The sequence below is a fragment of the Notamacropus eugenii genome, chromosome 2 (genome assembly GCF_028372415.1).
Source record: "Notamacropus eugenii isolate mMacEug1 chromosome 2, mMacEug1.pri_v2, whole genome shotgun sequence".
Classification (NCBI taxonomy): Eukaryota; Metazoa; Chordata; class Mammalia; order Diprotodontia; family Macropodidae; genus Notamacropus; species Notamacropus eugenii.
This window is the reverse complement of record NC_092873.1, coordinates 15,589,266-15,611,221: the sequence shown is the minus strand read 5'-3', so window position 1 is coordinate 15,611,221 and position 21,956 is coordinate 15,589,266. Positions and strand designations below refer to the sequence as shown.

Here is a 21,956-nt window from a genome sequence, read left to right as displayed (position 1 = left end):
AACCCTCTTCCATGTGGAGTGAGTGTCTCGTATCAGGATACCTGGGCTCAAGCCTGCCTGTGCTCTGCCTCTAACCAACTGTGCTGAGAGAGAAGGGAGCACACTTGGCTGTCAATCAATCACTACTTATAAACCGCCTACTCTGTGCAGGGGAGGATACAAAGAGAGGCTCTGCCTTTTTGAGCAGCTCAGTCTAATAAACTGGGGGACTTGGAGAGAATCCGGAGCCCAAGATGCGGGGGAGGCTGGGGAGAGAAGGCTTTGATACAGAAAAAGCCAGTCTGGGATGAGTGGGCGAGGGTCCTGGCCAGGATGGTGGCTGAGGACACTGAGAGAAGGGGAAGGCTCCCGGGGAGGAGGTGCAGAGGAGATCACCAGAGTCCGGCAGCCTGAGGGATGAAAGAGAGGGAGGAGCCCGCGAACCTCCCAGATTTCCAGCTACTCTGTGGAGAAAACAGCGAAAACTCTGGGGCTGTTGCGGGCAAGAGCCTTCTTTGTCAGGGGACTCCCAGGGTCGGACCCTTCCTCGGGTTGCTTTGTAATGACTTCCACTTGCACCGGGCTTTGAGCTTCGCAGAAGGTTCTGTCTATAACAGCTCTGAGAGCTCCATCAGCCCCATTTTACAGGGCGGACAACTGAGGCTTGGAAGGAGGTGATCTGCCCAGGGTCCCAGGATGGGCGGATCCTGACTCTCAGGCCCCTTGTACTTAATCCACATCCACAGAGAGGGAACCCCTGGCTCGGAGGAGCTCTGGTCAATAGCCAGATCAGAAAAGACACATACATGCACAAACTCTGTCACACATACACTCTCTGTGTCGCTCTCACACACACTCTTTTTCTCTGTAATACACACTCACACATATCCACTTTCTCTAATACACTTTCACACGCTCATACTCTTCTCACACACACACAAACTCTCACAGTAACACACACTCTCATATTCTGTCTCATACACACACACTGTTTCTAACACACACACATGCACACACACTCACATTTTCTCTGTAACACATACATATATACACTCTCTAACACACAAATTCTCACACTAACACACATACATTCTAACACGCTCACATACACAGCTTATTCTCTCTCACATGCATTCACACACTCTTAACACTCACACACTGACACTAACACACTCACACATATACTCTCATATTCTCTCTCCTCTCTCTCTGTCACACACACACACACACACACACACACACACACACGTTTTCTGGTCTCTAATCCTTCTAGTTGGCCCCATCAACTCTTCTGTTCACATGGCAGAGGCACTCCCTGGAGCAGCCAGGTTCCCATCTTCCCAAGTCAATCACCTGTGCACTGAAGGATCCCATCACTGGCTCAGTGTCTTAGACCTGCCTCACTTTCCTGGGCTTCAGTTTCATCATCTCCAAGATGGGAATGATTGGTGCTGCTAGAACCTGCCTTGCTTCCTTGTGGTGAGAATGAAATGAAGTCATTGTGTCAGGAACTTTGCAAAGGTTACTGCTGTGGTCTGACCAAGCCGACCTTCATCTCCCACCTCTGCATCTTTGCCCAGGCCATTCATTCCCATGCCTGGAATGCATTCTCTCCTGATCCCCACTTCTTTGAAGCCTTTGTTTCTTGCAAAACTCTGCTCCTGTACCACCAAAATGAAAGTTTTCCTGATGCCCCCAAAGATAGCACCCTTCCCTCTTACTGATACCTATTTAACTATGAACATACTGTGTTCCCCAATGATGCCTGACACCTGACTCAGAGCCTGGCCTAGAGAGGAGCTTAGTAATGTTTGCTGACAGATTGAAAGAGCAGCCTCAGTACTTCTCTCATGTGCAGCTCCCTCCATCCCTGTGACATCCTTCTCCCATTGGAGAGTTTTTCCTGGATCCTTGGGTTTGAGGAAGGGGCCAGGCTTGCCATCTTTTGAACTTCTGCTGGATCCACGGTTACTTGTATTTGCCCAGGGCCTAGCACACATTAAATGCTAAATTATTGCTTGTTGATTTGGCTCAGCTTTAGTAGATGGCCTTCCTGAGTTGCCATGCCAGAATTCATTCTCACCTGGTGGTCAGCCTTCTGCCCTGGACTTATGTAGGCTGGTCCTCGAACAGCAGGCTCACAATCCAGCCCTGACCCTGGCCCAAAGCCCTCTCATCTTGCTGGGAAATATCAGCGCTTGCATTCCTCTGGTCTAGCCTTTGACACTCAGGCTCCCCCACCCCAACATTCTGCCTTTCACTGTAGCAAGACTTGAGGGAGAGAGTAGGCTGTTCACCCCTGGGATCTTCTCTTGGGTTTTGGTGATGGTGCTTGCTTGATGAGACTGACCCAACAGTCCCCAAGGAGGGCTGGTCCCCAGGGAAAGGTAAAGCTACCTTGGTGTCCCAGGTTCATAACCTCTGAGTCATCTCTGAGTCTTTCCTCTTCCTAATAGATAGTTACCAACTCTTGTTAATTCTAGTGCCCAAACTTCTCACAAATCCATCTCCTTCCCTCTCTCACAGGGCGGCCACCCTAGTTTGGGGCCTCATCATTTCTTTCCTGGATTATTGTAAGACTCCTAAAGACTCCCTGCATTCAGACTTTCTCCCTCCTAATCCACCCTCCATACAAACTGCCAAATCAATCTTCCTCAGGCATGGGTGGGACCATGTCACTTTCCAACTGAAGAACCTATAGAACAAAATACAAATTCCTCATGTTGGCACTTTAAAAAACTTTCTTAATTGATAAATTTATTTATTTATTATGCGTATCATTACGTAATAAAAATTAGTAATAATGAATAAACTTCAGCTAAACATTCATAAGTGCCTACTCTATGTCAGGCATTGTGCTAGGCTCTGGGAATTACAAATAGAAAAGAAGAGTCCTTGCTCTCATGGTCTATCGGAGAAAGACTCCGAAGGTTTCATGGATGCTCATGGACTTAGTGGCTGATGTCATAATAGGATTCTTGACTGCTTTCATACCATCTGCCTTGTTGAACTCTTACATTCCAGACAAACTGGATGACTTGTTTCCTGAGCTCGATGCTTCTATTTCCCACCTCCATGCATTTCCTCAAGCTGTGTCCCATGCCTGGAATGCCCTCACTCCTCATCTCCGCTACTCCGAATCCTCGTCTTTTTTTCTAGATTCACAGGAACCCTCAAGCTTTCCTGATCTCCCAGGATGTTAGCATTCTCTCCCTCAGTTTTTCTCATCATACTTAGTTATGTGCAGTAGAATATAAGCACCTGGAGGCAGGGACTGTAGAATTTTTAAAAACTTTTTATCCATAATATATGCTTATATATTACATATATAATACTTAATAAATGTTTGTTAAATTGAATTGAATTCGATGCCACCTTTCCTTTCCTGAGGTCTTCTATGATCAATTAATTAAGTAATAGTTCAAAAAGCATTTGTTAAGTGTCCTGTGGTAACGCCCATCATGAGCTGCCCTCTTCTTGCCGCCTGCTTGGACCCCTTTCCTATCCGTGGCCATGAATATTCAGAGGGTGCTTCTTGTGAAGTCCCTAGTACTCTCCAGGAGCATTAGCCCTCAGAGTCTACCCCCTCTTCTTACTGAACAGAAAAGCTGTTCATCTTGATCCTGGGAGGGAGAACAGATTCCTGGGTGGCCGGGTCAGGAAGAGACAAATCCCAGGAGCCACCTGGACCACAGGGTCAGCTGCCCGGAGCTCTGGCCCTACAGGGGGCCAACACATAAGGTTCTGCTATGTTAGCAGAGATCTCCTCTCCCTGCCTCCCGGCTCGAATAGGGATGGCCAGGGAGGCTCGGCCTCCCTCTACCTGGCACAGAAACTGCTTTGGAGGCTTGTTGCTGGTGTGACCACAGCTATCTCTGGGGAAGGAGCTTCTGGGAATCATCCTTTACAAACATCCTCCTCTGATGCTTCATTGTGGGGTTGGGGTAGGGGTACCTGGGGATTTGAGAGTCTGTGTCAGCTAAGGGCAGGCCCTGGCAATGCCTATCAAACTGGAAAGGTACCAGGTAGAGGCCTAGCAAAGTCCTTCCTTCCTGGGCCAATGGAAGGAACTTCCGAAGGCCCTTCCCCAGGTCATTTTTCAAGCATCTCTATGGGTGTAAGAGAGGGACACAGCCTCCCTTTGTGATTCGGCTGAGGATTCTGGGACTATGTAAGTAAGTGGCTGACGTTATGTGGAATTTCCAGCTTGGAAACCTCCACCACTGACGCAGATTGGGTCGTTGTGACCTGATTTGGGGTTTTGTTGGCAAGGATGCTGCAGTGGTTTGCTATTTCCTTCTCCAATTCATTTTACAGCTGAGGAAACTGAGGCAAACAGGGTTAAATGACTTACCCAAAGTCACACAACTAGGAAGTATCTGAGACAGAATTTGAACTTGGGTCTTCCCGGCTCCGCTGCGCCACCTAGCTGCCCAAAGCAGATTGGAATTTCTCTCTAATTTATGGTCTTAGAAAACTGCTTGGTGGGTAGAGAAGTTGTCTGATTTGTCTAGTGATACACACTGGGCACACATCAGTGGCAAGAACCTAGGGCTCCCTGACTCTAAGGCTGCCTCATATGTAAGTGTTGTTATCCCCAATGTTACAGAGGAAGAGACTTTGGCCCAAAGAAGGGAAATGACTTGGCCAGGGTCACCAGCTTTGCACCCACTCCACTGTCTCCATAACCCTAGACTAAGCTAATCCATAACCCCACACAGACAGAAGTGACTCAGAGTTATCTCACCAACCTTGCTGGAATGAGTGCAGAGGCAGCAGGTATTTGTGGGAGCCAAGACCCAAGGGATTGCTTTAAAATGTGATTCCTAACACTCCTAGCTAGGGCTTCCTGGATCTGAGATGAGCTGTGGGCCTGGCTCCACCTTTCTGAGCCTCAGTTTAGTCACTCACAAAATGGGGACAATCATGTTTCTTCATTGCCAGTTCAAGGATCTGGATATGAATTCTGGCTTGGCTACTGGGGATCCTTGAATAAGTCTGTTCCCTTCTCTGGGCCTCAGTTTCCAAATCTGTAAAATGAGAGAGGTTGGACTAGATAAAGGCAAGTCTCTTGCAGATCTGTGATCCATGACCCATCTCCCAGGGGAGTTATAAGGGAAGTGCTTGGCAGACATTTGGCTCCATAGGGCTGTGGCTTTGATGCCATCTTGACCCCAGGCCCAGAGGATTCTCTCCCCTCCACTACTAGGGTCCTAAGCCTCCCTGTGTGGAGGAGAGCACTTGGAGGTGTGATCACTCCTTCTCCCTTTCATGTGGAGGGGAGATGCGTGAGAGGACCAAGAGGGGACAACCAGGGCTGGGACACAGGCCACTTCCTGGTCTCTCCCTCCTCTTTTTGGCAAAATTTCTCCAAAATCTTTGCTATGCTGAGGCAGAGCCTCATCCCCTGGCCTGGTTATGGATTGGGGGTGGGGTGGGAAAGAAAGGGCCAGTGTGGAAAAAAGCGGGAAGTTTCCCTAAGGCTCTCTGACTGGTCTGAGCAGCCCTGCAGAAACCTGGAGAACTGGCCTGGCTCAGGTACCCCACACCCCTGGCCTTGGAAACCAGGCCCTTAGCATCCCCTGAGGGCAGGACCTAGCTACACCCTGGGAAAGGAGGCTTATTAGAGATGCGGACAGGGCACAGAGGTGGACCACGGAAGTTAGGGGGGTGTCTGAAGTCAGGTCCCTTCCTTCTTAGCTCGTGGCAGGAATAGGAGGGAGGTCTGGTCATAGCTAAGCAGATCTAAGGGTGTCTGGCTCCTCCCTCTGCCTCCACATCCCATAATGGGAAGGAACCTGGGGGAGCAGGACCAAGGATCTATGATTCAGAGCTGGAAGGGACCCTATATCCCTCACCTTTTACAGTTGAGTTAATCCAGGCTCAGGAGGTTGAGTGACCTGTCTAAGGTCACAGGGGATGTCAAAGGCCAGGATTCACCCCTACACCCCTACACACAATCACAATGCCAACTGACTCCTGGCGTCCAGCCTATAACTGACCCCATCTCTTCTCTATGGAATCCCCAACAAGCGCTTATCCAATCTTCCTTCAAAAACTTCCAGTGATGACCTCCCAAGGCAGCCCATTATACCTTTGCTCAGCCCTAATTATTAGAGCTAATTATTATTAATGATTAATAGTCTACTTATTATTAAGTTTTTTCTTACTTGGGACCGAAATCTACCCATTGCCCCTAGGTCTGCTCTCTGTAGTCAAACAGAGAAAGCCTAATTCCTCTTCCCCATGATAGTTCCTGAAATGTTTGAAGACAGGTCTCCTATTCCTCCCCACTCCAAGGCTTCCCTTCTCCAGGATAAACACCCTTATTTCCATCAGTGGCCAGGCTCCAAGCCCTTCCTGGTGCTTCTAACCTCCCTGTAAGAGCTCTCTGCTTCATCAGCCTTCTTTCTAAAATGGGATGCCAAGAACGGGAGGGAATGTTCCAGATGTGACCTGGTGTGGGCGGGGTACAGTAGCACGGAACATCTCCCAGGTATTGAATGCTACCCTTCTCTGATGGGGCTTGAGGGGGTGTATATTGGGGGGACCATCATGTTGTAGTGTTGATTCATATTAAGTTTGTAATAAAACCTTTACCTCTTTTTCAGGAGAAACTGCTGCCTTGGGACTTGAGAGGTTGATTTTTTCAACCCAAGCATAGGACTTTACATTTCTCCTTGGCCCCACCATGCCTGGAATGCACTCTCTCCTCACTTTCGTTTTTTTGTCTCATAACCTTGTCCTTCCAGGTTCAGCTCATGGCCACTTTCTATAGGAAACTTTTCCCTTTCTCTTCGGTGGTTGATGTTCTCTCTCTCTTTCGTTTTTGTGTATATATTTATTTCAGCCAGGTGGTGCAGTGGATAGAGCACCAGTGCAGGAGTCAGGAGGACCTGAGTTCAAATCTCACCTCAGACACTTGGCACTCACTAGCTGTGGGAGCTTGGGCAAGTCACTTAACCCCAATTGCCTCATCCTGGGTCATCTCCAGTCATCCTGACGAATATCTGGTCACTGGATTCAGATGGCTCTGGAGGAGAAGTGAGGCTGGTGACCTGCACAGCCCTCCCTCACTGAAAACAAAGTCAAGTGCAAGTCATGTCATTATTTCTCTGATGACGTGGTCTTCTTCAGCAATTAAGGACGAACACACACAATGAATTTATTAGTGAATGTCTATTTTACCAGAGCACTGAACCTGGAGTTAGGAGGACCTAAGTTCAAATCCTGTGTAAACCTGGGCAAATTACTTAACCGCTATTTTCTCAGTTTCCTTATCTGTAAAATAGGGGTAGTAATAGTGCCTCCTTCCCAGAGATAATATTTGTAAAGTGCTATATAAATCCTAGGTATTACTATGTTATATCTTTCCCCCTTCCAGTAAACTGTAAGTACCTTGAGGGTAGGGACAGTTATTTTTTTTTTCCTGTTCTGACCTGTGATTTCATTGGTGATTTCACTTTTATAATTTACACTCTGAGACATTTACCTGAGATACTGAGCAGCGACTTAGCCAGGGTCACTTAGCTGTTGGCATTGGTGGTGGGACTCAAAGTCAGGTCTTCTGCAATCTGAGGGCATCTCTTTAGTCACGATTCTCTGCTACGAATATGTTGGATTGTTGGATTCAATTCTGGTTTATTCATTCAATGTAGTGGGATGTTCTAGCTGTGTGGGGCCTGTTATCCAAAGCCTTTCTTTGAGCCCTCCTCTACAGATTTGATTAACACGAGATCCCTGCCTGCAGTCATTTATCAGTAAGAAGACTAAACAGAAGGGATCCTAGACCCCTCCTTCCAAAGTGACCTTGATCCAAGGGCGTACTGGTAAATGTTTAACAATCAGCTCTCCAAAGCCAACAACCAAAATGTATGTAGGATACCCTTGGACATTTAATCGGCATTATCAATGCTTTCTCAAGTTCAGATAATTAACAAAACGATAAATCAAGCCCCAGTTTGAAGTTTCTCATTGAAAATTGGACAGTAGCTCTCAGAGAGGCAACAGCTGATTCCAGCACCCACTGCCTTGACCAGTTAGTGATGACGGGGCATCGCTGAACTAGGTCGAAATGCACCGCTGCTCAATCACTTACCCCCCTCCTCCCATCTCTCCATCTTCTTGAGAAGGTGTGGTCAGATCTATTTGTGGCCTCCTTCTTGGTTGAAAGAAGAGATGAAATCACAGGTTGGCGGTGGTGGGCACATGAAGGAGAGGAGATATGGTTGAGCAGGAGGAACCCTGGATTGGGAGGTGGAATTCAATTAATTCAACTCAGTTCAACAAACATTAACCAAATGCCTTCTTTATGCAAGGCTCTGAGTGAGGTGCTGGGGACACAGAAATTGAAAGGGAACCAGCGCCTTCTCTCAGGGAGTGGGACCTGAATGAATGAGAAAGATGCAGAAAGATCGAAAAGAGGGGCAGGCAGAGCGGGGAGAGAAGTGCATTCTTGTACAAATGCATGGAGGTGTGAAACAGAGGGCCTAGTTTTAGAAACAACTATGAGTTTCTTTTGGTTGGAAGGTAGGTAAAGGACCTGAAGTAAGACTGAAGCAAGCAGCGCCAGGGTCCCTCTATTGTAACCAGGCTTAACTTGAAGGTTTTCAGAGAAGGGGCACCCATCACCTCCAGGGAAGACATACTCCCTCCTTCAAGCCTCAGTTGGTCTCTACACCATGCACCCATGGGTCTTGGTTCTGTCTCTGGGCTCAAACAAAATAGACTAACCTCTCCTTCATATGATAGCCCCATGAACACAAAGATTATGTTTTCCCTAAGTGTTTTTTTCTCATACAAAATTGTTTATTTGCATTTTCTTTGGTTTTAGCACCTGAAAAAGAATTTTCCCCATACTGTCTAAAAGATATACATGTATAATAATTAGGACTTCATTCCTCCATGTTTTTCTTCCATTTATGGAGAATGTTTGTTGAAGTAAATTGAACTATGTGAAGCACTTTTTAAACTGTAAAAGACTGTAGTATCTAGAGTTGGAAAGGGTTTAGTTCTGGAAAGCCATAGAGTTCAATATCCTCATTTTATTAATGGGGCAAGTGCAGCTCAGGGAGTATTAAAAAGTGTCCTGTTCCTGATGTTAAATGCTCCCTGTTCCTTCAACCAGACAATGAATAAAGTGCTGGATCTACAGTCAGAAAGACCTGAATTCAAATCCTGCCTCAGACACTTACTAGCTGGTCACTTAACTCTGTTTGCCTCAGTTTCCTCATCTGTATAATGGGGACCACCTCCCAGGGCTGTTGTGAGGAGCAACTAGGAAAGATTGGTAGTTTTGCAAACTTCGAAGCTCTGTGTAAATAATGATGATAAATATGCCTGTTCTGTCCTCCCCTCTCATATTCAGATCACATCTCTCTGGACACTCTCCACCCTTTCCAGGTCCTCCCTTTCTAAAGGGAGACCCCCTGTACTTTGCTACTTTGAAGGACTTCCAACAGTTCCCTGGATTGGGTAGGCCCAGGCTCCTGCACCTTTCCCTCCCAGTGCCTGGAGGCTCTGCTGTCTCTACAGCCCAAGATCACTTTGGCCTCCTTGGACCCCACATCCCACTCCTCACTGCCCTCAGAAACCCTCCAGTGTTTCCTTCTGCAGGAAGACCTCCAGGGAGGACCCCAAGGCAGCCTGGATAACTTCAGGATGCTTCTAGGAAGTTTGACTCCATAGAAGGAAAGACGTCATAATAAGGTACCTACTTCTGATAGAAGGAAGGAAATAAATCTTTATTAAGCCCCTGCTGTGTGCCCTGCACTGTGCTAAGCACTTGGTACCTCATTTGATCCTTATAGCAACCCAGTGAGGTAGGTGCTATTATGACCTTACAGTTTTTTACAGTTTTTACAGTTGAGGAAACTGAGGGAGACACAGGTGAGGTGACTTGCTCAAGCTCACACAGTTAACTAGTGTCTGAGGTCAGATCTGAACTCAAATCTTCTGACTTGAGCACTCTATCCACTGAGCCACCTGGCTGCCTACTGTTAAAGGTCACTTGTTTATTAGAATATTTCCAAGAACGGTCGAAATGAGGAGTGTGAAGAGTTAGTCTGGGAACTAGGAACCTCATTTTGCCCCACTTTCCTCAGGTGCTAATAAAACCTCCTCCTCAGGGTTGTTGTGAGGATCAAATGAGATATTTGTAAAGCACTTTGCAAACCTCAAAGTACCTTGTAAATGCTAGTTACCATTATTATTTTTAAGTGGGAGGGGTCCAGCCTTGTATTGGAGGACACAGCCGTCTGTAAGACATGAACCCTGCCAAAGCACCTGAGTTTGAGGGAGAGGCCGGGGGTTGGAGGCCCTGGGTTCCAATCCCACCTCTGACATGTGGTGATCCCCTAGATTCCCTAGACTTTAATTTCTTAAGCTGTGTCATGAGGATTAGGACTAGCTGGCCTCTGAGACCTCCCCGAAGAATCCTTGATCTAGATCCAGAAGGACCCCAGGATGCCACAATTCCTGTCCTTAGTAAGCTGACAGAAGAATTGAAAGAGACCAGGAACACCCCAGAACAAAGAGAGGCCTAGTCAGTGCAGGCAGGCAGAAGGGACCACGTGGTCTTTGAACTCAGCCCAAGCTTTCTCTGGGTGGATACGCCCTGTTGGCATGCTGCCCCATCTAGGCTGGGCTATGGCTCAGCCACCAGATGTTTGCCAGAAGGGTTGGAGGCACCTCAGCTAATTGGGAGAGAGAGCAGTCGTTGGCAGTGCAGGGAGGTTGGCCCTCACATGCTTACCAGGAGGATGGCAATCAGACCTGATCTGGCCTGGCATCCTGGGAATTTACCCTTCCGACTCTGAGCTTGGAGTCCTTGGAGAGGGGGGTGAGGGGGCCTGGCCATCCCAAAGTCTAAAATGACTAAGTATCTAGTCACTAGTCCTGGTGGGGTCAGAGTCTTTTTTGGTGGCTATTGTTGGTGGTAGAGAGAGAACACATGAGGCTTGATCCAGCATGTAGCACCTTCCTCCTGAGAGGAAAGCCTCTGCCTCTGTCTGGTTCTTTCTCTTTTGATATCACTGTCGTCTTTGGATATGTCCATACCCCTCACCCAATAAGAGCTTGGAGATCTGGGCACCATTTTTCTTTCAATATTGGGTCTTCCAAGCAGGATCGAAGAACGTTCCCTTAGGTGTGGTGGGCCCCCTGAAAGAGGAGAAAGTTCTCGTAGTCCTGGGAGGCCCAGCCCCTGGAGACCACCCCTGGAATTGCTGCCTTTTTTCTCAATCACCCCTCAAGTAATAAAGCCACCTGGGAGGTTTTACTCTCAGAGAACCATGGCTCAGTGAGAGGCTTTGAGAGGAGAGGCAGTAAGCTCAGGTACCCCATCCCCAACGAGACCAGTTACAGATGCGCAGAGGGGGGCCCTCCTCTTGGGAGAGAATCTGAAGAATGAGGTGGAGCTTCCTCCTACTGGACAGTCTGCATTCTTCTCCTCTCTGGATTCTGGGACCTTTCAAAATCTCTCTGATTTTGTCTTTCCTCATCATCAATTATCAATCAGTTACTTGTTAAGCAGTCACAATATGTGGGACTGGTAACCTACTTAACCTACTTAACCTACTTCCTCCATCTCTCCCTTTGGAATCCTGAGCACATCTCCCCACCTCTGAATCTTAGCTTCTGTAGCTGTGAAATGGAGACAATTAGTGCCTTCATTCCCTAGTTTACAGAGTCGTTAGAAGGAAAAGCATTGGGTGACTGGACTTTTAAGGAGTTATAGAAATGAGAGAAATGCTCCCCAGATGTCAATTTCCCCTTTCCCAACTGGGTCTTTGTAGATGGTTTTGTGAGCTGCTGTCCAGTCACAAAGTCTACAATCCATCAGTCAGTTAACAGTTAATGACCAACAAGCATTTCTGAAGTGCTTACTGTGACTCCAACATTGTGCTGAGAGTTAGGGATGAAGAGAAAGGTGAAACCGTTCCCTGCCTTCAAGGAGCTCCTGTTCTAATGGGAGAGACAGCCCTGTCCTGGAAACCTGGCCATGCCAGGTACCCGACCACAGACCATGCTCCCCTGGCCTGCCTCTGAGAGCCCAGTGTCACCTTTACACTATGAGGAAGCATCAGAGCAGGGCTTAGGCATGTCAGAAGCTTTGTAGCTTTGGGTTCATATGGGCCAGGCTCTGTTTGGGGGACCTCTTTGCAATCACAATCTCTATCACTGAGGGAAAGGCTTCGAATGAACATGTGAATGTGGGTCATTGCTAGCTGTTGACGAGGGAGTCATCAGTTCCCCTGCAAGCATCAGGCTAAAAATAAACATTTCAACATAGAACAGGCTGATTCAAAGGCATGCAAGGAGCAGAAGAATGACTCATGTGAGTTCTGTTAGCAAAGGAGTAGTTATGTATACCCATTTTGTGAATACCATTTTCTTCCTCCATACCCAGGGTTTTTGGGGACAGCTAGATGGAGCAGTGGATAGAGCACTGAGGCTGGAGTCCAGCCTCAGACAATTATTAGCTGAGTGACCCTGGGCAAGTCACTTCACCCTGTTTGCCTCAATTTTCTCATTTGTAAAATGAGCTGGAGAAAGAAATGGCAAACCACTGCAGTATCTCTGCCAAGAAAACCCCAGATGGGGTTGTGGAGAATCAGACCCGACTCTCCAACAACAGCAGCCCTCCAGGGTTTAGTTGGGTTCCTATTCTATGGCACCAATTAGTCAAACATCTTCTTAATTCACTGCTGTCTCAAGTTGGGTGTTGGGGCTCTTGGCTGACTGGGCTTTCAGCATGAATCTTCATTCTCTCTTGGTCCTGCACAGCATGCTCCTGGGGGCATCCGCTTTACTCTCAGACTCAGCCTCACCACCTAGCCGGCACTGCCTCTCTGGCTTCCTCTTGGCTGCCTTACTTGAAAACTCCTTCCTCTTTCTTTATCCCTTCCACCAGCTCCAGCTCCCTAGCTTTGTTTGTGCCTGGCCTCTGGGGCATGCAAAGGGTCTCCTGGAGTCAAAGGGCAAAGGGATGCTGGAATGCTTTCCTCACTCTCTTATCATTACAGGAATGCAGTTAAGTTCTTAATTGCTAAGGAAATAGAAGTGAGTCCAGGGAGTCCAAATGTTTAAGGAACCCCTTGGAAAACAGGGGCCTTTGTGAAAAGATTAGAGGAATATGTAGCCTGGATAAGGGAAAGGGAAGGATGATTTGCCAACATCTTCAAGCATCAAGATGATGTGTATAAGCATAATGAGGTTCTTCATGTTTTGAGAGAAGCTCAGGGTATGGTGTGGTGGAATGAGCTAATACAGGTAGTCAGAAAACCTGTCTTACCATTAGGGCTCCCCTACTTACTAGTTAGATGACTGTTTCCCTTCTCCACACCTCTCTTTCATCCTTTGTATGAAGAGGTGAGATGAGATGATGCAGAAGGTCCCAGATTTCAGTACTGACATTCAGTATAGGATGTTCTGAAAGCTCTGGCATGTTGACGCTATGTCTGAATATAAAGAAATGTGCTTAAATGAAAAGTGTAAACATAAAAAAAACTTTTAAAAAAGGTGGACTTTTAATTATCATTAGAGTTACTAGGCAACGTTTTAGCTGAAGTGCTGGATTTGGAGTCAGGAAGACCCAAGGTCTTATTCTGCCTGAGACACATTAGCTGTATGACCTGGGGCCACTCATTTGACACATCCCAGGCTCTGTAAAATGAGGTATAATAATAGGACTATTTCATAGACTTGTGAGTCAAGTGACGTAATGTATTTAAAGCATTTTGCAAACCTCAAAACTCTCTATGTAGCTACTACTACTAGTACTATTATTATCAATTTTCAACTTAAAAAAAAACCCCAACATTGAACTCTGCCACTCCAATGTACAAATTCACAATTCAACTTTAGTTTAGATGGGCTCATCCAGATGAAACCTGAAAGATCATCAGGTCCCACCCCTCTCATTTTACTGTTGAAGAAACTGAGTCCCTGAGATGGTCCACCCAAAGTCATGCAGGTGGAAAGTGGCAGATGCAGAATTTGAATTCAGATCTTCTGGTTCTAAATTCAGAGCCCTTTTGAGGCCTCCACCCAATATCATACACATTATGTTGGAGTCTGTGTATTTTACTTAATATGACATCACATCCATCTTTCCTAGTGATTAACACATTCTACACACTAATCATTTCTTTGGGGAATTTTCAAGGGTTATCATCTTCCAGAGGAAATTATTGGGTCAAAAAGTACAAGTGTCTTCTTACCTCTTGTTCCCTATTACCATATTGTGCTCTGGAAAGATACCACAAATGCCACCAGTAATATAGAAGTGGAATTCTCCCTGGTCTTTCCTACTGGGCGTTTTCTCATTTTTGTTTGTAGTGTCTGCTTGATTGGTTCAGGTGCATCATGGTTCCCCAAAATGCATTTCCCTTACTGCTGGAGACTCTGTGCCTTTTTTACATGGGATGATTTATGGTATGTATTTCTGGAGCATAAGCTGTCAGAAGGAACTACTGCTTTACCTTCTACGTGGTAAAGTACTTGAATAGGTGGTTTGTCATGGGAGGTTAGGAATCTTTTAAAATTCAAGACATACATATAGGTGATTCAGTCATTTACCTGCTAGAAGACAGGGGCCTTGGGTCAGAAGCCATGGGATCTTTAAATCCTTGCCAATTACATGACTGTATTTATTATTCAGTGTCTCCCATCAGAGCCATAACCAGAAATGATTGTGCATGTGTGTGCATGCCCATAATGGCACGAAGGACAGTTTTACCATCCTTAGTAAAGTTACGGCCAGAGCTTGGGGAGCCCGTCTCCCAGAGGGTCCAGGGGAAAGGTTGAGCCCTAGAAGACAGATTCCACAGCGATGGGACCCTGGGAGCACACTGGAGCATGAGCCGGCTATAAGGTGAGAGGGTGGTTACTGTGGGAAGGAAGCTTGTCATTCCAAATATTTGCACCCTGAAGCAAGGCCCCATCGGTCCCATGCTAGTTACAGTTCTGACTTACTCTGGGACAGATTGAGTACAGTTTTCTGACCTAATGGTAAGCTCATCCTCTTTTTTTTAAATTTTTTATTCCTTGTGCTCGCTATACAAAAGGTGCTTAATAAATGATTGTTGAGATGAATTCCCTAGTGACTACCCTATTATAATGACAGTAAACCATAATGATGACATTAACTATAGTAAAAATTTCCATTTTGATGACAATCCTAACCATTGTCCTTTTCTGATTGGATCATATCTTTAGAATTGTGTTAGTTCTGGCTACCACATTTTAGGAAGTCCATCAAAGCTGGAAGAGAACTCTAGTGAAAGATATTAGGAGACATAATTAATACCTGTTATTTCCTTTGACTTGGAAGTCTTGCTTTTTGGGGGAAGTATAAGTATTTACAAAGCACCTATTATATTATGAGGTGCCTTACAATTATAATTTCAGTTTATTCTCTTGACTCTTTTGGTGGCCCTTCAGAAGCCTGTACTTCCAGGGAGGTTCTGTCTGAACATCTCACTGTAACTCACCCCTGGGTGGGGTGGGGACCAGTAAGGTCTGTAAGACCTGAAGGGGCCGAGGAAGCTCCTCTAACGAGAGAAAGGTACCCAAGATGTGCCTTATGAAGGTTGGCTGAGGAAGATGCATTGATTAGGGTTAGGGACTTCCTGAGGGTCTTGGGAGCTGCCTTCAGGGACAAAGGGCTCTCCCTTGCACCTGGAGATGTTTAACTTGGGGAGGGCCATGAACTATGTCCTTCTGTATCAAAATGGTTTAACCTTGGTCTGCTTGACCCTGGAGGGCAGAAACACTGGCTGGAAGGTGCAGGGAGACAAATTTTGACTTGATTTAGATTTGAGATAGCAAACTGGGCCTGGTGAGGTGGTAGGGCAGAATCTACCTATCAGGAAACAATTCTTACCAGCTGGGGCTTTCTCAAAGTTTCTTTCGAGACTGTCATGTACCACAATGATTAGTCATTCCCCAGTCAATGGGCGTTGACTCTGTTTCTAGGTCTTGGCTACTACAAAGTACTGCTTTAAATATTTTGGTGTTTTGGGATCTTTCATTTTATCTCTGACCTCCCCCAAAGTGTAATTCTAGCAGTGGGATCTGGGGTCAAGGGGCATGGACATTTTAATGCATTTCTTTACCTGATTACAAATTGCTTTCTAGTATGATTGGCTCAATTCCCTACTCTACTCTCAGTGTATCAGCAGCCCTGTCTTTCCACAGACCCTCCAGCATTAACTTGTCAATTTTTTGTAGTCTCCCTCAGTTTCCTGCAAGAGAGGCAAGGAGACACCAGGCAATCAGGAAAGTGACTATGGATGGGGTTCCAGAGGAGGGCTAGGATTAACCCTAAAACCCCAGCTTCTGGGATGAGAATTCACCATTTGTCAGACAAAGGATAGGTATGACAGCAAGGGGGGGAACTGATAGGAGGGAGGGGCATGGCTAGAGACAGAAAGGCTGAGGAACGAGAAAGAGGAGGTCAGAAAAACCAGTTTGTGAGGTTTATTTTTTTCTGGACTACGACAGATGATCAATTAAGCAGAGAGACAGTGGCAGATTAGGATTAGCTGGACCTGTGATTTCATTGATAAGAGAAACCTCTGGATAAGGAAATGTCCTCTCCCAGCGCAGGTGGACACCCTTCTGCAATCCTCACCTTACAGTTGTCTAGAAGACTGAGAGTTTAAGTTCTTTGATCAGGGTCACACAGAAGTGAGCCTTGAACCCAGGACTTTCTGGCTCCCAGGCTGGCTCTCTGTCCGCTACGCCAGGGGAGAGGGTGAAAGTGGCTCTGTGTCTGTGGTGCCCAGCTCCATGTTCTTCCTCCAGTGAACACGCACCTGGATCCAGTGTGGGAATCTAGGCAGGGAGAGACGCCCACATGTTTTGAAGCAGGGACCCCGGGTCCAAAGGAAACCACCCCCTCTGAAAGCGGTTCCTGGACTCTGCTCTTTGTTGGGTGTTTTTCTCCAAACGGGAAATTACATCTCCCGGTTCCAAAGCAAACAGAGCCCCACAGCTACCCAAACACCTTCCACCAGGTGGCATTTACAGAGCATGAGCCCTCGGGCAGGGAGCCAGCTTTCCGAGGAATTAGAGCAGGCTCTCTCTCTTAGCCCTTGCCCCTCATTTTAGAGAGTCGGAAACTGAGGCCACAGAGGGAAGGGGGACTCGCTCAAAGTCACGCAGATAGTAAGAGCCAGGCCTGGAGTCAGGAAGACTCATGTTCCTGAGTTCCAATCCAGCCTCAGACATTTACCAGCTATGTGACTCTGGGCAAGTCATTTCACCCTGTTTGCCTCAGTTTCCTCATCTACCAAATAAGCTGAGGAAGGAAATGGCAAAGCGCTCCATACTCTATCAAGAAAACCCCAAACTGGGCTACCACGAGTCAGACACAACTGAAACGATAAAACAGCAAAGCTTTGGGACTCAGACTCGGCTGTGGGATTCTGGGGACAGAGTCCTGTGAACCGCCCTGAAATCCTGGCACGCAGCGTTTCTGCCAGATATTCCTTTTTGCCAAATGTCTTCGTTTCCAAAGGGGACATGTGCTTTTGGTCATATCAGCTGGAGGCCTGATTTTTGTTGGCTCAAGGGTTGGTTGAAGCTGCTTTCTCTTCTCCCTCCTCTCTCCTCATGTTAATTTGTTTTTCTTTTAATCAATTCTTTTTTTAAACATTCCATTCCTTTTTTAGACATATGCCTCCTCTTGTAACAAAGCAAAATAATAAACCAAAAGCCAAACTACACAGTGATCTTGTCTGACAGTGTATACAACATTCCACACCTAGAGAGGACAGAGATGCATGTAGGCGTCTGTTCTGAGATTGGGATTGATTGCCACAATTAATTAGATTTTACCATCCTCTCAGTATCGTTTTCATTCTGTAGTGTAGTCGTTGTGGAGACAGTGCCCTAATCCGCTTCCTTTGGTCTGCGTCCTTTCATGCAAGGCTTCTCATGTTTCTCTTATTTCCTTGGACTCAGAGGATCATAGATTGAGGGTTCCTCATTTTTGCTGTTTGTTCAGTCTTTTTTTCACTGATTCTCCATGACTCCATTTGGAGTTTTCTTGGCAGAGGTCCTGGAGCACGTTTGCCATCGCTTTCTCCAGCTCATTGGACAGATGAAGAAAGGGAGGCAAGCAGAGTGAAGTGACTCGCCCAGGATCATAAGACTGTTAAGTATCTGAGATGGACTGGAACTCAGGAACATCAGTTTTCCTAATGCCAGACCCAGAACTTTACTAAGCTGCCTAGATGCCCTTGCTGAAATATCAATAAATATTATTAATACAAATATTACTAAATATTATCATTAACATGATATTATTTACTAGTATTAACAAACATAAATACTTATATTAAAATACTAAGAAATGTTATAATTAATTTTATCAAAAGTATTACTAGAATCTTATCCAGACTTACTAAATATTATCTTACTTAATAAAATATTATCCAGAGGGATAATAATGAAATATCCCTGAGATATTAATATCATAGAAATATTATTTTCAGCAATGCTTTTTATAGTATGAATATTTCAGAAAATCTTCTCATGGCACAAGAATATTTTTTTTGTGCAAAGATATAAAAATGACAGAATGTTCTTTCTACTTAGTAGGTATACCAAGCTACGTAAATGTTGTCTTCCTGCTGAGATGTAAGCTTCTTTAGGGCAGGAACTTGTTTGTTCCTTTCCTTTCCTTTCCTTTCCTTTCCTTTCCTTTCCTTTCCTTTCCTTTCCTTTCCTTTCCTTTCCTTTCCTTTCCTTTCCTTTCCTTTCCTTTCCTTTCCTTTCCTTTCCTTTCCTTTCCTTTCCTTTCCTTTCCTTTCCTTTCCTTTCCTTTCCTTTCCTTTCCTCTCCTCTCCTCTCCTCTCCTCTCCTCTCCTCTCCTCTCCTCTCCTCTCCTCTCCTCTCCTCTCCTCTCCTTTCCTTTCCTCTCCTCTCCTCTCCTCTCCTGTCCTCTCCTCTCCTCTCCTCTCCTCTCCTCTCCTCTCCTCTCCACTCCTTTTCTTTCCCTTCCTTTTTTTTTTGCTTGCTTTTTCTTTGCATGCCTAGCACTTAGCCGAGGCCCTGGTACACAGTAAGTGCTATTTGATAGATTGGAAAGAGCTTTGGGGAGTGTCTAAACCAGCCCATTTGCAGGCCAGAGAGGTGGCTTGTATGAGGGACTCAGTGACGCTGGGGGCTCCTGACTGCCCCAAAGTGACTCAGGTTGCTCTGAAGATGATTGATGGCTGAGAGTCAGGGACATAGAGTCCTCAAAGGAGCTACCTGTTTGCTGGTTTATAAGCAGGGAAATGGCCCTTGTGGTATATCTCCCAATGTTTCCCCCTTCCCATGTCATCCCATCAAGGGGAAGGGGATTTCTGCCCCCTCCTATCCCCATCCCAGGGGTTTTCCTGCTTCCAGAGAAATAGAGTGGGGGCAGTTATGGAATGCTGCACACACACACAAGATCACTACGTAGGTTGGTTTTTGATTACCTGTTTTTCTTTGTTACAAGAGGAGGCACATGTCTAAAAACGACTGCAGTGTAAAAAAAACCACTTCACTCATCCCTCCATGGTGAGGTCAGAGGACCTAAGTTGAAATCCAGTTCTGTCCCTCAGCTGTGTGACCTTGAACAAGTCACAACCTCTCATTTACTAGCTCAGGCATTGGAGGAGTAGTCCATGTTTCCTAGGATCATAGATTTAGAGCTGGAAGAGACCCTAGAAGCCATTGACTCCACACTCCTCATTTTACAGATGAGGAAACTGAGGCACAGTAAGGTTAAAGTGACTTGCCCAGAGTCACACAACTAGTTCATGCCTGAGGTGGTGTTTGATCTCAGGTGTTCTTGGCTCCAAGGACAGTGTTCTAGCCACCACTCTCAGATGTCTCATGCTCATACAGAGCATTCCAACACTGCTAAGCACTGAGGGGGCAAAAGATAGTCCCTGTCCTCAGAGAGTTTATAATTTAACGAGGGAGACAATTCTAAAACAAGATATAGATGGGATAAATAGGATATAATTAACAGAGAGAAGACTCCGGAATGAAGAGGGGTCCGGGAAGGCTTCCTGTAGAAGGGAGGATGCTGGGGAAACCAAGAGGTGGAGATGAGGAAGGAGAGTGTTTTGGGCATGGGGACAGCCCGAGACAATGCCAGCCTTGACACTGGATAGACCTGGCTTTAGGTCGTACTCCTGACACAAATAGACTGTTTGCCCCTGGGGAAGGCTAGACTGGCACCTGATGTAGTGGAGGGTCACCTTTTACCAATGAGATCACAGATCAAACATGCCCTGTCCCCAGTAGGTATCAAGTGACATTGTCATACAAAAACCCTGCTTTCTTCAGGGCTGGAATCTTTTTTTCCTAGAAAGAGGAAGGAAATGAGCAGCAGCTCAGAACAAAGTCCTCATACAGACCTCTTAGGAGTGGCTACACTTTAGTGAGAATTGATGGGATTATGAGCTGACAGGGGCTTAGGTCAGCATTTTACAGATAGGGAAACTGAGGCTTAGAGAGAAGGGACTTCTTGAGGTGACACACTCAGCAGGTGACACATCCCCCTGCCTTTAAATTCAGTGTTCATTGCTCAGAGATATTCTAACAGTGAGTCATCAGAATGTTCCCAGGATCAGGAATGGTATTTGTCACCTGGCTTTCTCCTACTGACACAGCATTCTCAGACATTCTTTACAATCCGGGCTGTACGTGACTCACAACCTCACTCATCATAGTGGGGTGATAGGGCAATACTTCCCATTTTTTTTGCCATTTACTTGGAAACGTCTTCTTGCTGAGGCTCATTCAATCTACATGTGTCACCCAGGGAAGGTTGGTAGCTGTTGCCTACTGACCCTCCAATTCCTCTCCTTCCTTCCTCAATGAATTCAGTACTTGACTCACTGTGATCTAATCAGCTCTCATGGGATAATGAGCATCTCTCAGCAGAAGAATGGCAGATCTATTTTTTCAGCCCTAACCTCTCTCCTGACCTCTAGTTTCACATTACTAACAGTCCATTGGATGTTCTGAACTGGTTGTCCCAAGGGCATCTCAAACTTCACGTATTCAAAACAAAACTCACTATCTTCCCCCCCCCCCCCGCCCCCCCAAATCTTTTCCTCTTCCAGACTTCACCATCCTGGTGTAATCACACTGGGTGTGATCCGGCCTCCTCACCCTTACTCACCCCTCATATCCAATCTGTTGCCAAAACTCATCCTTTCTACCTTCAAAAAAACTCTTGTCTGTGTCCCCTTCTCTCCACTCATAACCACACCCTGGGGCAGGCCCACGTTACCTCATGCCTAGACAGTTGCAACAGTTGGCTCTACATCTTTCTGCTTCACATCTAGATTGCCAAAGGGATTTTTCTAAAGCATAGGTCTAACCATCTTGAATGAGTGTCAGTGGCTCCTGATTACCCCCAGGATCGATATAAAATCCTCTGATTGGCTTTTAAAGCCTCACCTGCCTCTCCACTTTTATAAACCTGATTCTCCTCCATGTTTTCTGTGGTCCAGTGACAACCATCTTCTGGATGATTCCCCCAATAGGACTTTTCATCTTCTACCTCTGTGCCTTTCACTGGCAGTTTCCTAATATCTGGAATTCTTTCCCTCCTCATCTCTGTCTCCTGTCTTCTCTGGCTTCCTTCAGGACTCAACTAAATTTCCATTTCTGCAAGAAGCCTTTCCCAATGCCCTTGCCATCCCCGCCGATTCCCTGTCATTTACATAGCATATTGTCCCCACTGGCTCCTGGAGGGCAGAGACTGGGGCTTTTGCCTTTCTGACCTAGCACCTTCTCATAGTGCCTGACATGTAAGAGGCACTTAATAAATACTTGTTGGTCATCTAGAATCAGATCTGCCTTTCTTGGACAGTTTTGTCTGCCCCTGTCCATCCTGGAAGGAGGGATCATGGGTCGCAGATTTAGAGGCAGAGCATCATAGATTGAGAATCACAGGTTGTGTTCTCCCTTCATTCTCG

At 46.2% G+C, this 21,956-nt stretch overlaps 1 protein-coding gene, 1 long non-coding RNA gene and 1 pseudogene across 5 annotated transcripts in view; 1 reads left to right on the top strand and 2 right to left on the bottom strand.

The window, feature by feature from the left end:
• The window catches only part of LOC140522101 (inner centromere protein-like), a 576,743-nt gene that overhangs the window by 161,980 nt on the left and 392,807 nt on the right, over positions 1 to 21,956 (bottom strand). The gene's annotated exons all lie outside the window — the stretch shown is intronic.
• The window catches only part of LOC140524436 (transmembrane protein 202-like), an 81,427-nt pseudogene that overhangs the window by 8,507 nt on the left and 50,964 nt on the right, over positions 1 to 21,956 (top strand).
• Positions 7,857 to 16,961, bottom strand: LOC140524437 (uncharacterized). The gene is made up of 3 exons (XR_011973722.1): positions 16,616 to 16,961; positions 13,295 to 13,439; positions 7,857 to 8,223 (listed from the first exon to the last, which is right to left on the bottom strand). It is a non-coding gene; the product is annotated as an uncharacterized lncRNA (long non-coding RNA).